Here is an 11,850-nt window from a genome sequence, read left to right as displayed (position 1 = left end):
CTTGCTGAATATGCTGGCACCAGCCAATCTGCCCAATGTTTCCTCCAGCGATGGCAGTATGTACTTCTCTCGACACACAGACTCATTGAGGTGTGTAAGGTCGACACATATACGTACATCTTCTGTCTTCTTCGGTACCACCACCATGCCTGAGCACCAATCAGTTGGCTCCTCAATCCTGCTGATCACCCGTAGTTCTTCCATCCTGCTTAACTTTGTCCATCAGAGGCAACGGGATTCTCCGTGGCGTCTTCAAGGAAAAAGGTTGAGCTCCAGGTTTCAGTTTGATGTCGTACGGCTGACGTACTTCACCGAGACCACTGCACAGCTTTGGGTAGCACTTTTTAAGGGTCTCTATAGTTATGCTCTCCAGACGAGCCACAAGCTCCAGCTTGCTAATGGAAGGTCTCCCCAGCAAAGCAGTGTGCAGGTGTCTGATGACAAAGACATCCTCAAATATTTCTTTGTCTCCCTTCCTCAGTGCAAGCTCACTGACACCAACGACATCCAAACGACTCCTCCCGGGATCCAGCAGAGCCTTGGTTGGTTTGTGGAGAATGGGGGGGTGGTTGTGTCTGTAGAGCTCCTTAAACACCTTAAGGGGTAGGACTGTCACATCGGCACCTGTATCAATTTTAAATGACACGTTTTTGTTGTTTATGCTTAAGTCGACAGTCCACGGCTCACCCTCACACTTAACACTGCCCAGGAACAAACCATGTTCATCCTCTTCAACCTCATGCACTGTTTTTGGTGCCCTGCATACACGCCTGTAATGTCCTTTTTCCCTCACATGCATGGCATTTCACTTCATTCGCTGGACAATCCTGCTTTGAATGGGATGGAGCGCCACCACATTTCTGACAGGTTGGTCCTTTTTTGCCGTCTTCTCGGAATCCACGTGTTTTAGTTTGACGACTATCAGTCTGGAGCAGTTTGGTTCTACCAGGCTTACGGCTGATTTTATGCACTCTATCTACTGACTTAGCATCGCTAGCCTCAGCTCTAGAGTCACCTCGCAAGGAGGATTGTTGTCGCTTTACCTCTTCACTTTGACTCGCCATGTTGATAGCCCTCTGCAAAGTCAAATCTGGGTCAAGCTGCATGCGTTCTGACAGCCGTTTGTCAGTGAGACCGACAACGAGCCTATCACGTATCAGCTCATCATGTAGCACTCCATAGTTGCAATGTTCTGCTAGCGCATACAGTGCTGTCACAAAAGCATCCACTGTCTCATTTTCTCCCTGTTGGCGCATATTGAATTTGGCGCGCTCATAGATCACATTTTTCTTCACAATGAAAAAAGCCTGGAAACCATCACGTACCCCCTCATACGTTGTCTTTTGCTCCACTGTTAAACTCAGACCGCGAAGCACATCGTCCGCCTCGTCTCCCATGCAGTAAATCAACGTGTTGACTTGGTTTTCCTCCGAGCTGACGTTCAAATTACTGGCGAGACGGAATCTCTCGAACCTCCGTATCCATTTGGACCACTCCTGCGGTTTTGAAAAGTCGAAGGATTCCGGTGGCTGGATGCTGAATGTCGCGCTCGGCCCCGCCGGTGCTCTCTGTGCAGTCTCATCCGCCATATTCTCCCCTCGTTTTTCCGCGAGCTCCGCCAGACACAGGTTCGTTCAGTCGAGGTTATATGGATCAGTACAGGACTTCTGACACCATGTCGTGTTATTCAATTATACGCGGGTCCACTGTACGATTTATAACCACACTTTATTTTCTTGTTCTTGCTCTCCCCCCACATAACATAACATTTTGTGGTATATTGTAATAAGCAGCAGCTATTACTACCTCCCACCAGTAGGTGGTACGGTGGTATTGTATGGAATTAAAGAAGGGGCTGAGTAAAAGACCCGACCTCCGCTATAGTCTCGTCTCTCTCCTCTGTGCTGGATCTAAGGTTGACATTGACTGCAACCCACGTTAAACCAGCAGTTGGAACAACGCTGCATAAAGTTACAACATGGTGTCAGAAGTTGGCAAGGCCGTGTGAACGGGGACCGCGACGTGAGTAAGCTAGCTGTGGATTAGCTAACGGTAGACGTTGCATGGAGCAATTCAGGCCACCATCGCCGCTACTGCTCACCGGCAATTTATCTGAGACCTGGCGCAGGTGGGAACAAAGATTCAAACTATATATGACCGCTACGGGTGCGCTGGAGAAAGATGAAAAGGTTAAAACAGCCATTCTTCTCCACACTATCGGCGAGGAGGCGCTTGAAGTGTACAACACACTCACTGTAACCCCGGCCGGAGATGCGCTAACAATGGAGGACATTCTGAAAGCGTTTAAGGATTACTGTAGTCCACAAAAGAACGTTGTTTTTGAGCGCCATAAGTTCTGGTCATACCCAATGTCAACAGGTGTAACAGTGGACAGATATATCACAGAACTCCGTCAGAAAAGTAAAAGTTGTGAGTTTGGGGTCAATGAGGACGACATGATCAGGGACAAATTGGTGTTCAGCATAAATGACACAAGACTAAAAGAGAGATTACTTCGTGACAACGACCTCACACTGCGCAAAACGACAGAAATATGCAGATCAGCAGAAGTGGCCAAGTCACAGATTCAGGCTATGCAGTCAGCAACTGCAGCCCAAGATACGTCAGTGGACACATTAAGAAAAATACCAGGACACATTAAATCAGGACACAGTAAAAACAAGACGAGCAACGACAAGCAAATGGTTTGTTACAAATGTGGCAACAAACACGCGCTCCGACAGTGTCCAGCCTATGGGGAAACATGCCACAAGTGTGGGAAAAATAACCACTTCTCAAAAGTATGCAGAGCAGGCGCAGAGAAAAGTAGAAACTACAAGAAAACAAAAACTATTAATAACATTGAGACTGATGGGGATTCACTGTACATTGGCGTGGTGTGCAGTGACAAGCACAAAACTGACAGTTGGCATGAAAGTGTAACAATCGGAGACGTGTCAGTCACCTTCAAACTAGACACAGGTGCGGACGCTAATGTGCTCCCCAGATCAGTTTACAACAAGTTACCAGGGATGCCTCGGTTACAGCCCACAAAGACTGTACTCATAGCTTTTGGTGGAGCCCGCATACGTGCAGATGGTGTGGTGTCTCTTGAGTGTGAAGCACGGAAGCACAAGGCTGTGTTTGACTTTCTTGTATCAAGCCATGCAGATAAACTGATCCTAGGTGGGCAAGCTTGTGAGGAGCTGCATCTGGTGAAACGAGTTGAAACCCTTGCCATACCATCCACTATAACGAAACTAGCCAAACCACCTTCTACCAAGGAAGAGCTTGTGGAGATGTATGCTGATGTGTTCACAGGCTTAGGTGAGTTCCCTGGAATTCACCACATACACACTGACCCAAACGCAACACCTGTGATTCATGCATGCAGGAACGTGCCTCTCTCCATAATGGACCCGCTGAAGAAGACGCTACAGGACTTACAAAACAGAGATGTCATAACACCTGTCAATGAGCTTACAGATTGGGTCAACAGTCTTGTCGCCACACAGAAGAAGAACGGAACACTAAGGGTGTGTTTGGACCCTTGTGATCTGAACCAAGCAGTTAAACGCCAGCACTACTCCATCCCCACACACGAGGACGTTCGCAGCAAGCTAGCAGGAAAATCCATCTTAACCATATTGGATGAAAAAGATGGATATTGGCAGATCAAGCTGGACGAGCCGTCATCAAAGCTTTGTACCTTTAACACACCTTGGGGCCGATATCGCTTCCTCCGGCTCCCATTCGGGATCAAATCCGCCAGCGAGGTTTTTCAACAAAAGAATTGTGAGACGTTTGGCAACATTCCTGGTGTATTTATCATTGCAGATGATATGATAATCGCAGCTACATCAGAGCACGAACACGATGAAATCCTGCAGAAGGTCATGGAGAAAGCAAGAGCAGCTAACGTGAAGTTTAACAAGGACAAAATTCAGTTCAAAGTGGACACAGTAAAATATATGGGCCATATTATCGCAGCAGCAGGGCAGAAAGCAGATGTCTCAAAGATCAAAGCTATTGTCAACATGCCGACTCCAGAAGACAAACAAAGCCTTCAGCGTCTGCTGGGAATGACGAAGTTTTTGGCACAGTACATTCAAAATGAAGCATCACTCACAGCACCTTTAAGACAGCTACTCAAAAAGGACACAGCGTGGCAGTGGCAGCCACACCACACAGCAGCGTTACAGATGCTCAAGGCGACGCTCACACAAGCACCAGTGTTGAGGTTTTATGACCACAAGAAACCACTAATGTTGCAGGCCGATTCTTCAAAAGATGGGCTGGGAGCGTGCCTATTACAAGAAGGGCAACCTGTGTGCTATGCGTCACGAGCACTCACAGACACAGAAAAAAGGTATGCCCAAATAGAAAAAGAGTTGCTAGCCATTGTGTTTGCCACTAAACGATTCCACCAGTACGTCTATGGAAGACCAGTGACCGTGCAGTCTGATCATAAACCCCTGGAGGCGATAATGCGTAAGCTGCTATCCAAGGCACCAGCAAGGTTACAAGGAATGCTGCTGCAACTACAGAGATATGATCTCACCGTCACATACACCCCCGGCAAAGACATGTTCATAGCCGATGCACTTTCACGTGCCACAACCACCAGTGACAATGAAAATGTGAGTGAAAACACAAACGATGAAAGAGTTGTGTATGCTCTGGAGGCCACAGCAGCATTGAGTGAGAAAACACTGAGTGACCTGAGAACGGCAGTTGCAGCAGACAGCGTGCTACAAGCTGTGCGTGAGAAACACTTCAACAGATGGCCAGCTAAAAGGAAGAGTTTAGACAGAACACTCCACAGCTACTGGCCTATGAGACACAACATCAGTATCCACGATGACATTATTATGATAGGGGACAAGATTGTAATACCCCAAAGCTTCAGACAAGTGATCCTGGAGAAGTTGCACTTCGCACACCAAGGTGTACAGCGCACGAAAGCCAGAGCAAGAAGAGTACTGTACTGGCCTGGCATGTCACACGATATAGAGGCTATGCTTGAAAAGTGTGAACAATGCCAGCAAATGCAGCCAAAGAACCAGGCTGAGCCGCTTATTCCACATCAGATTCCAGAGCTGCCATGGATGAAAATCGGAGCAGACATCTTCGAACTGAACGGTCAGCCATATCTTTTGTTAGTTGACTATTTATCCAAATACCCAGAAGTTCTTAACTTACCTGACAAAACGGCACACTCTGTGATTCAGAAGATGAAATCAGTCTTTGCAAGACACGGAATTCCCAAAGAGATAGTGAGCGATCATGTTCCATTTGCCAGCTACGAGATGAGATCGTTTGCAGCATCTTGGGAGATAAAGCTAACTTTTTCCAGTCCTGGTTTTCCTTCTTCAAATGGAATGGCGGAGCAAATAAACCCAGTAACCAAGCAGAAGCCGTCCTTCATGGAGGCCCGTGCTGTAAGTGCCCTCAGTGAGTCTCTGCAGCATAAGGAGAGTCACTGCTGCTCCTCTTCCTCTTTCCGCTCTCTCCATCATCGCATCCGTCCGTCTGTCCAGTGTCCGTGGTTTGGTGAGAACGGGGAGTTTCTGGAAATTTCTGTCCAGGTGCCAGCACCTGTCTGACAGTCACATTCACTCTGGAGCTCTGGATGTACTTGGAGCAGACAGCCCATTCCTCCTCGGACACCGGCTCCACCACGGAGCCTTCCTGTGGTGGGGGGGTCTGGATGCTTCCCCCCGTCTCTAATGCCAGACGCCCCGGAGGTGCGGGGAGGATTCGTGGGACTGCGTGGTACAGAAGGCGGCTGGGCCCTGACATCACCATCACGTCCCCACTGTGCATGAGCATGGCTGTGGGGGGGTCCTGTCTGCGGGGGCCGCCCAGGAGAAAGATGGCTGACTGACCAAAACTGTAAAGACAACACGGAAAAACAGGGAATTCAAACATGTCCTTCGCATAACGACGGTGAAAATAAACGACAGCAGCGGTCGAGTGTGGTCCAGCTCCGACTCGTCCACGTGGATTCCCAGAGAAGAGTCTGATCGGTAATAGTTGAGGATTCCCGCTTCCGAGATAAAGCCAGGGAAGCCGCAGGCAGCTGTCACGTGAGCGGAGAGGAGGTGGAGGTCACGTGGGAAAGGAGTGTGACTGCTGGGAGAGTACGTCTGCAAACAGGAGGGGAGGAGTGAGATGAAGAGAAAGGGCGCCACAACAGACCGTGGCAAACGTTTGCTCTAAAACCGTCCCCGCCTGTGCTGCTGGAGGAGCAGCAGCGAAGAGGTGAAGCAGATGCTCACCTTTGTGTCCCAGTTGTAATGATAGCCCAGTGTGACCCAGCGCAGCCTCTCCAGGAGAGTTCTCGTTTTCCAGCCGGAGAAGATCTGCGGATCAAAGTTTTACATGTTGTGTTATTTCTTAAATCTGTAGATCTGGAACACATTGCATTGTTAAATAGTCTGGTCTGTTACTGTACTGGAGCAACTGTAACCCACATAATTTCGTTAGGGATCAGTAAAGTATGCTGATGAAATAGGTTAAAGAGGAAGACGAGGGCACACAGTTTGTTCAAAGATCCGACAGCAGCTGAGCTCCCCAAACCTGCAAACAACAGCAGACTTTAAAACAGCGCCACCTGGTGGCACTGAATTCATTAGACACTGCAGCAGTCGAGCACCGAGGATTTTCAGTAATTAAACACTTGAGTTGCTTTTTCTTGCATAAAATAGGAAACAGAGGCTCCGAGGTTTTGTTTGCACTCTCATAAACACTAACCCTTCCTCACTTTTTCACTTCACTCTCAGCTTTCACAGCAGAAGGTCACAAAAAGCAGCTGCTCGACACCAACGATGGCAATACGAACATCAGGTTAAAGAAACAATCTGCGCTCCTGTCAACATCAGCGGAACGTCAGGCGAATGTCAGAATTGTCGGGGGAACATCAGAGGAACATTTGGGAAAAATCTGAGGAACATTGGAGAAATGTTCGAGGAACATTGGGGGAAGATCAGAGGAATGTTAGAGGAATGTTGGGGGAGAAAAAGCGGCATTTTAAACTGGGTCATTTGCATAATTTGAGGATTTGGAAGAAGCGAAACGGTTTGAAAATCAGCTGTAAACTCAGAGCTCTGATGGTCTTTAGCCATGCTCAGACCGCCACCTCCAAACACGCACACATGACCAGGCGCAGATACACCTGAGCAGCTGGTGGCTGTGGTGGTGTCGCAGTGACCCCTGCTGGTAGTAGACTGTTTACCTTCATCGGGAGGTCGAGCTCCTCCTGCTGTGACCTGTGCAGCACGTACCTGTACACACCTGTGAGTCTCACCTCAGGCTGTGCACACTCTGTCCCCAGATGTCCTGAGTCTCTAAGGGGGACATGTGCTTGTCCAGGTTGCAGATGTTTGGTTTCTGAGGGTAAATCTTCAGACACTGTTGGAGCCAGAACGGCTGCGTGCCGCGCAGGAACGGATCGGAGATGAAGATGAACCCTGGATGAGGAAGAGCGCAGAATCATCATCATCATCGTGCACCCAGAGCACTAAACTCAGTCCAGTTCATGGGCCATCTTCAGATGAAGCATTTGTTACCGGCTTCGTCTGAAGCCGGTAACAAAGACATAAAGCAGCTCGTGTGTTCAGCAGCAGGCCACAGCAGAGTGAATGCAGAGCATCGTCTTCATCCAGCGAGGACTCGCTGGATGAAGACGATGCTGACATTACGTTCCCAGTGGACAGCCAATCAGAACTGTCCATTACAGTCGAGACCATTCTACTGAGCTAAACTAAAAACACTTCAGTTCCTGAAACATGGAAAAATGAGACCAACTCTCAGTAACCTGCCTCAGAGCCGGCTTCTCCCTACGCTTTACCTCACAGTACGAGGCGCCGCGAGGCAACTGTCGCTGTTATTTGGTTCTTTACAGCCGGACTGAATTGAACCAGACCGCACGCATTGCACCTCCTCTCCAAACTTTATTTAAACTCTGACGTGCGCGTGTACCTGGGTGTCCTCGCAGGCCGAAGGCTCGCCACTCTCTGACGGGCTGTAATCCGACTCTAGTGGCTTCCACATCGCTCACCGCGGCGGCGTCGAGGTTAACTGGAACAATCTACACACACACACACACACACACACACACACACACACACACACACATCATTAGCAGACGTCAGGGTTGTAAAATCATTTTCGCTCAGGTGCTGTCTGCACCTGTTCTTCAGCAGACCTGAACCAGTCAGGTGACACCCAGTCCACTGTGACGTCAGTCAGGTGGATTCAGGTGATCTGCAGATTCAGACTGTTCGTGTTTGAACTCTGACCCTCACACCTGTCTGCTGCTTCGACCACCTTCTAACTTCCCGCTGTGACACACAGTTATCGGTATGATCGATGAAATGATCGATCCAGGTGAGTTTGATTTACACGAAAACCAGATCAGAAATGAAAGTGGACAGGTGAGGGCAGATGGAGGTAACCTGTGGAACTGTTCACTTTGTTGGTCAGAGAAGTCAAACTTCAAACTGACCCATGAAAAAGAACAAGGAGAAAGATGGCTGCTAAACGCCGGGAGCGCGCTTTGCTCTCACCTGTTCACCGGGCGCACACATGGAAAAGTCGATGACGTCGCTAAGGTCCGGCGGGGGGTTCCTTCTCCTGTAAAACTTGAATATCTTCCGAAACGAATCCTCTCCACCCTCCAACATGGAGACTGCCATCTTAGCCATGACGTCACTGTCTTGCATGCCCTGTTCCGGAAGTAAAAACTAACAAAAATGAAAGAACAAAACAAACAAACAGATATTTAAACAGTTAACAGCGCGAGCGGGGAGAGACAAACTGTAACATGTTTCAATGTCACTGTGCACGCGGGTCACGGTGCTCAATCACGTGATCGAAGCTGCATTTACTGAACCTCGGAAATAATTTTTTCTTAAAAATGATTTTATTCAGAGCCTTGATCAGGAATAAGAAACAGATTACAAATAAAATGCAGACACATCGAAATATTGGTTAAAAGGATTTGAGAGAAAAACGGAAGAACAACCAACTCTGAAAAATAAATTTGTTCAAAGTTAGGCTTGAAAGAATTCACATATTTAAACTCCTGCACCCACCAATCAGACGCTGTTTAATCGCTCTCAGGTCCCAGCTGGCCCTGAACGCACCATTACGTCACAGGTCAGAGGGAGCAACATGGCAAGAAGGGTTTTTTTTTTTTTTGGTTTTTTTTTAACTTTATTTATGTCAGGGTCCTGGGTCTGAGCAACCCAGGATCCCTGAGCAGTTATGAATTATATTATTATTGTTATTATTATATGTATTTTGGTGTTGCTGCTGCTCTCCTCCATGATTGTAGATGTGAGTGTGTGTGTGTTTATGTCTGCGGGTATGCTTGGAGGATGGAGCTCAGCCACCTGCAGGCCTGAGGGGTGTGGCCCTGCAGAAGGACTGGCCACACCCGAAGCCACACACCTGCCGCTGATCAGGGCTCGTCGGGGGAGCTACTTAGGAGAGTCTTGGAGCTCCCACCGATGCGGGATCATTGCATGAGACTCCACGTTAGTCGTCCTGGTTATTGAGTTAGTGTGTGTGCATGCCCGCAGTTGTATGTGTCCTGACGGCTGCGTCTTTTGTTTCCCGCAGGAGCAGCGTGGAAGACACGAGAGCAGCGAGCACCGGGGGGTGCTGACACGGGAGCGGAGAGAGCACAGAAACACGGACTATTCACGGGAGACACGACACGGGAGTCTGGGAGAACACGGGGATTTATTGTTACGTTGTTTCACTCTGTAAATAAACACTGTCTATACATCGAGCACCGCGCCTGGGTCCTCCTTCCCCACTCCTTCCACGGTGTGCCATGCCATACCGTGACAATTTAACAAACAATGAGTATACAACATACGAACAGATGAAGTATACAAAACAACAGAACATGAACACAAAAAGCCAAGCGTAAAAGAAAAAGGTAACAATTATAAGAATACACGCAAAAATTCACATACATATATTGTTTTGAGAGCCTTTTGGTTGGTGGAGTCTGATATTGATTGTAAGTACTGTAACTACAGGGGTCCAACAAAGAATGGCCACGCATCATACTGATGTCTTCGGAAATTAATTTCTCTCTCTCTCTCACTCTTATTGTCTTCAGACACCGTGAAAACTGAAGAAACACACAGTTTACAACTTAAATGTTTTGAGCTTATCAGTCTCTCATATCAGTGTCCATAAACAGTCTTGTGCAAGCAGAACAGAAAAAATGCACAATAATGGATATCATAAAAATGTCCTCTCATTACCAGTGTAGAACACATATGCAGCATTATACAAATAATATACATGAAACCATACCATGTGCGCCTCTTGGACAACATGCAGAATAACATTAACGCTGAGGCTGTAGATGCATCTGTAGCCATGTATCCATGCTAGCTCCACAATGCCATGGTTGTGCTCTCAACCAAACTCTGGTCATGTGACAATTACAAACTTTACCTCATACAAACTTTACAGCACTTTACATATTTAACGAACCCATATTTTGTAATCACATATTTTAGACATGTTTTTTAATTAATGTTACACTTTTATCATCTTATCTTATAAATAAATGAACTAAATTAAGCATGAATCTATCACAGAAACATGAAATAACCAACTTTATTTTAACTGTCTCAGGGACAGTTACAGTCATCTTTAGAATTACTGAAGGATTCATGTAAAGATGCTGCTTTGATATGTGAAAATGGGACCCAGTTTCTATCCTTTTAATGAATGTGTTTCGTTTGGTGTACCAAGTAAGCCGCATGTATGTTAAAGTGTTCACGGAAAGGATATTGTTAAATGTCATAAGAATGGCCTTCACGCATATTTATATTGTTTTTTGTTTTTCTGTTAGTCTTCTCCTATTTCTTTTGTTTTCTTACTCAACATTTAAAGATGTTGTTGCACCAATGAGAGATTGTAAATGTGTGCAAAATGTAAATAAATTAAAAACAAAACAAACAAAAAAAAAAACTTCAACTTGCCATGCTCACACATCAACATGAGCGTGCATCTCCCTCAGGTGCACCGGTGGAACCAACATGCAGTACAATCGTTCCTACATGAGAATTTTCACAATAAATGACCTAATGGCATATAAAATATGCATAGTGCAAAACAAAATACATTAACTGAAAGTAAGGCAGTAAAAATTATTACACAGGGAAAAAAAACACCTACACGTAAAATAATCACACCGTGACGCCTCTGCCTTTCTAACTGGAGGGACAGTAACTGCGTGTGTGTGTAAGCATGTAAAACCTGCAGACAGTCAGATTAACAGTATTTTGTCTCCATCTGCTATTCTGCAATTCATCTCATGTAAACAATAATGTGGCGCACAGTGTGAAGTGAAAAAAGGCACATACCTTTGACATTGCCTGTCAAACTCTGTATTCCTCGTCCACACGGAAACGCAAAAAATGAGTTTTAAAAAAATCTCAGTTTTCGGTGATTCGAAATGCCGTTTACGTGTGGATGAAAGGCCCATACACATAAACAGCTGCGTTTTCAAAAATACCCGTGTAGGTGCGGACGTAGCGTAAAAGAGTTAGTTTATTTTATTACTACCTGTAATTTATTCCAGATTACTTGTATTTGCTTAATTGTTTACTAAATGTTTGAGGTGTGAAATAAACCGGAAAATATAGGTGTGTGTGGTTGGAGGATGTGTTTGTGTGTGTGCGTTGGTACATGCGGGGGTGGGGCGCGCAAACATTTTTCCTGTAAAACAAAGGGGGGCCTAGCAAAAAAAGTTTGGGAACCACTGAGTGCCAGCACACCTGCCCAGGGTTGCCGACCCCTGGACTTGAGACATCG

The 11,850-nt window shown here is 46.6% G+C and overlaps 1 pseudogene across 1 annotated transcript; it reads right to left on the bottom strand.

Annotated features, from left to right (window-relative positions):
• Positions 1-5,328: 5,328 nt before the first annotated feature.
• On the bottom strand, positions 5,329-10,641 carry LOC308389053 (nucleic acid dioxygenase ALKBH1-like; annotated as a pseudogene). Its single transcript, XR_013974740.1, has 7 exons — positions 10,339-10,641; positions 8,571-8,747; positions 7,984-8,092; positions 7,310-7,472; positions 6,282-6,365; positions 5,946-6,149; positions 5,329-5,883 (listed from the first exon to the last, which is right to left on the bottom strand). The product of XR_013974740.1 is annotated as a nucleic acid dioxygenase ALKBH1-like (transcript).
• Positions 10,642-11,850: the final 1,209 nt, after the last annotated feature.

Source organism: Rhamphochromis sp. 'chilingali', assembly GCF_963969265.1.
Source record: "Rhamphochromis sp. 'chilingali' genome assembly, chromosome: 21".
Lineage (NCBI taxonomy): Eukaryota > Metazoa > Chordata > Actinopteri > Cichliformes > Cichlidae > Rhamphochromis > Rhamphochromis sp. 'chilingali'.
This window is presented reverse-complemented; position numbering and strand designations above follow the sequence as displayed.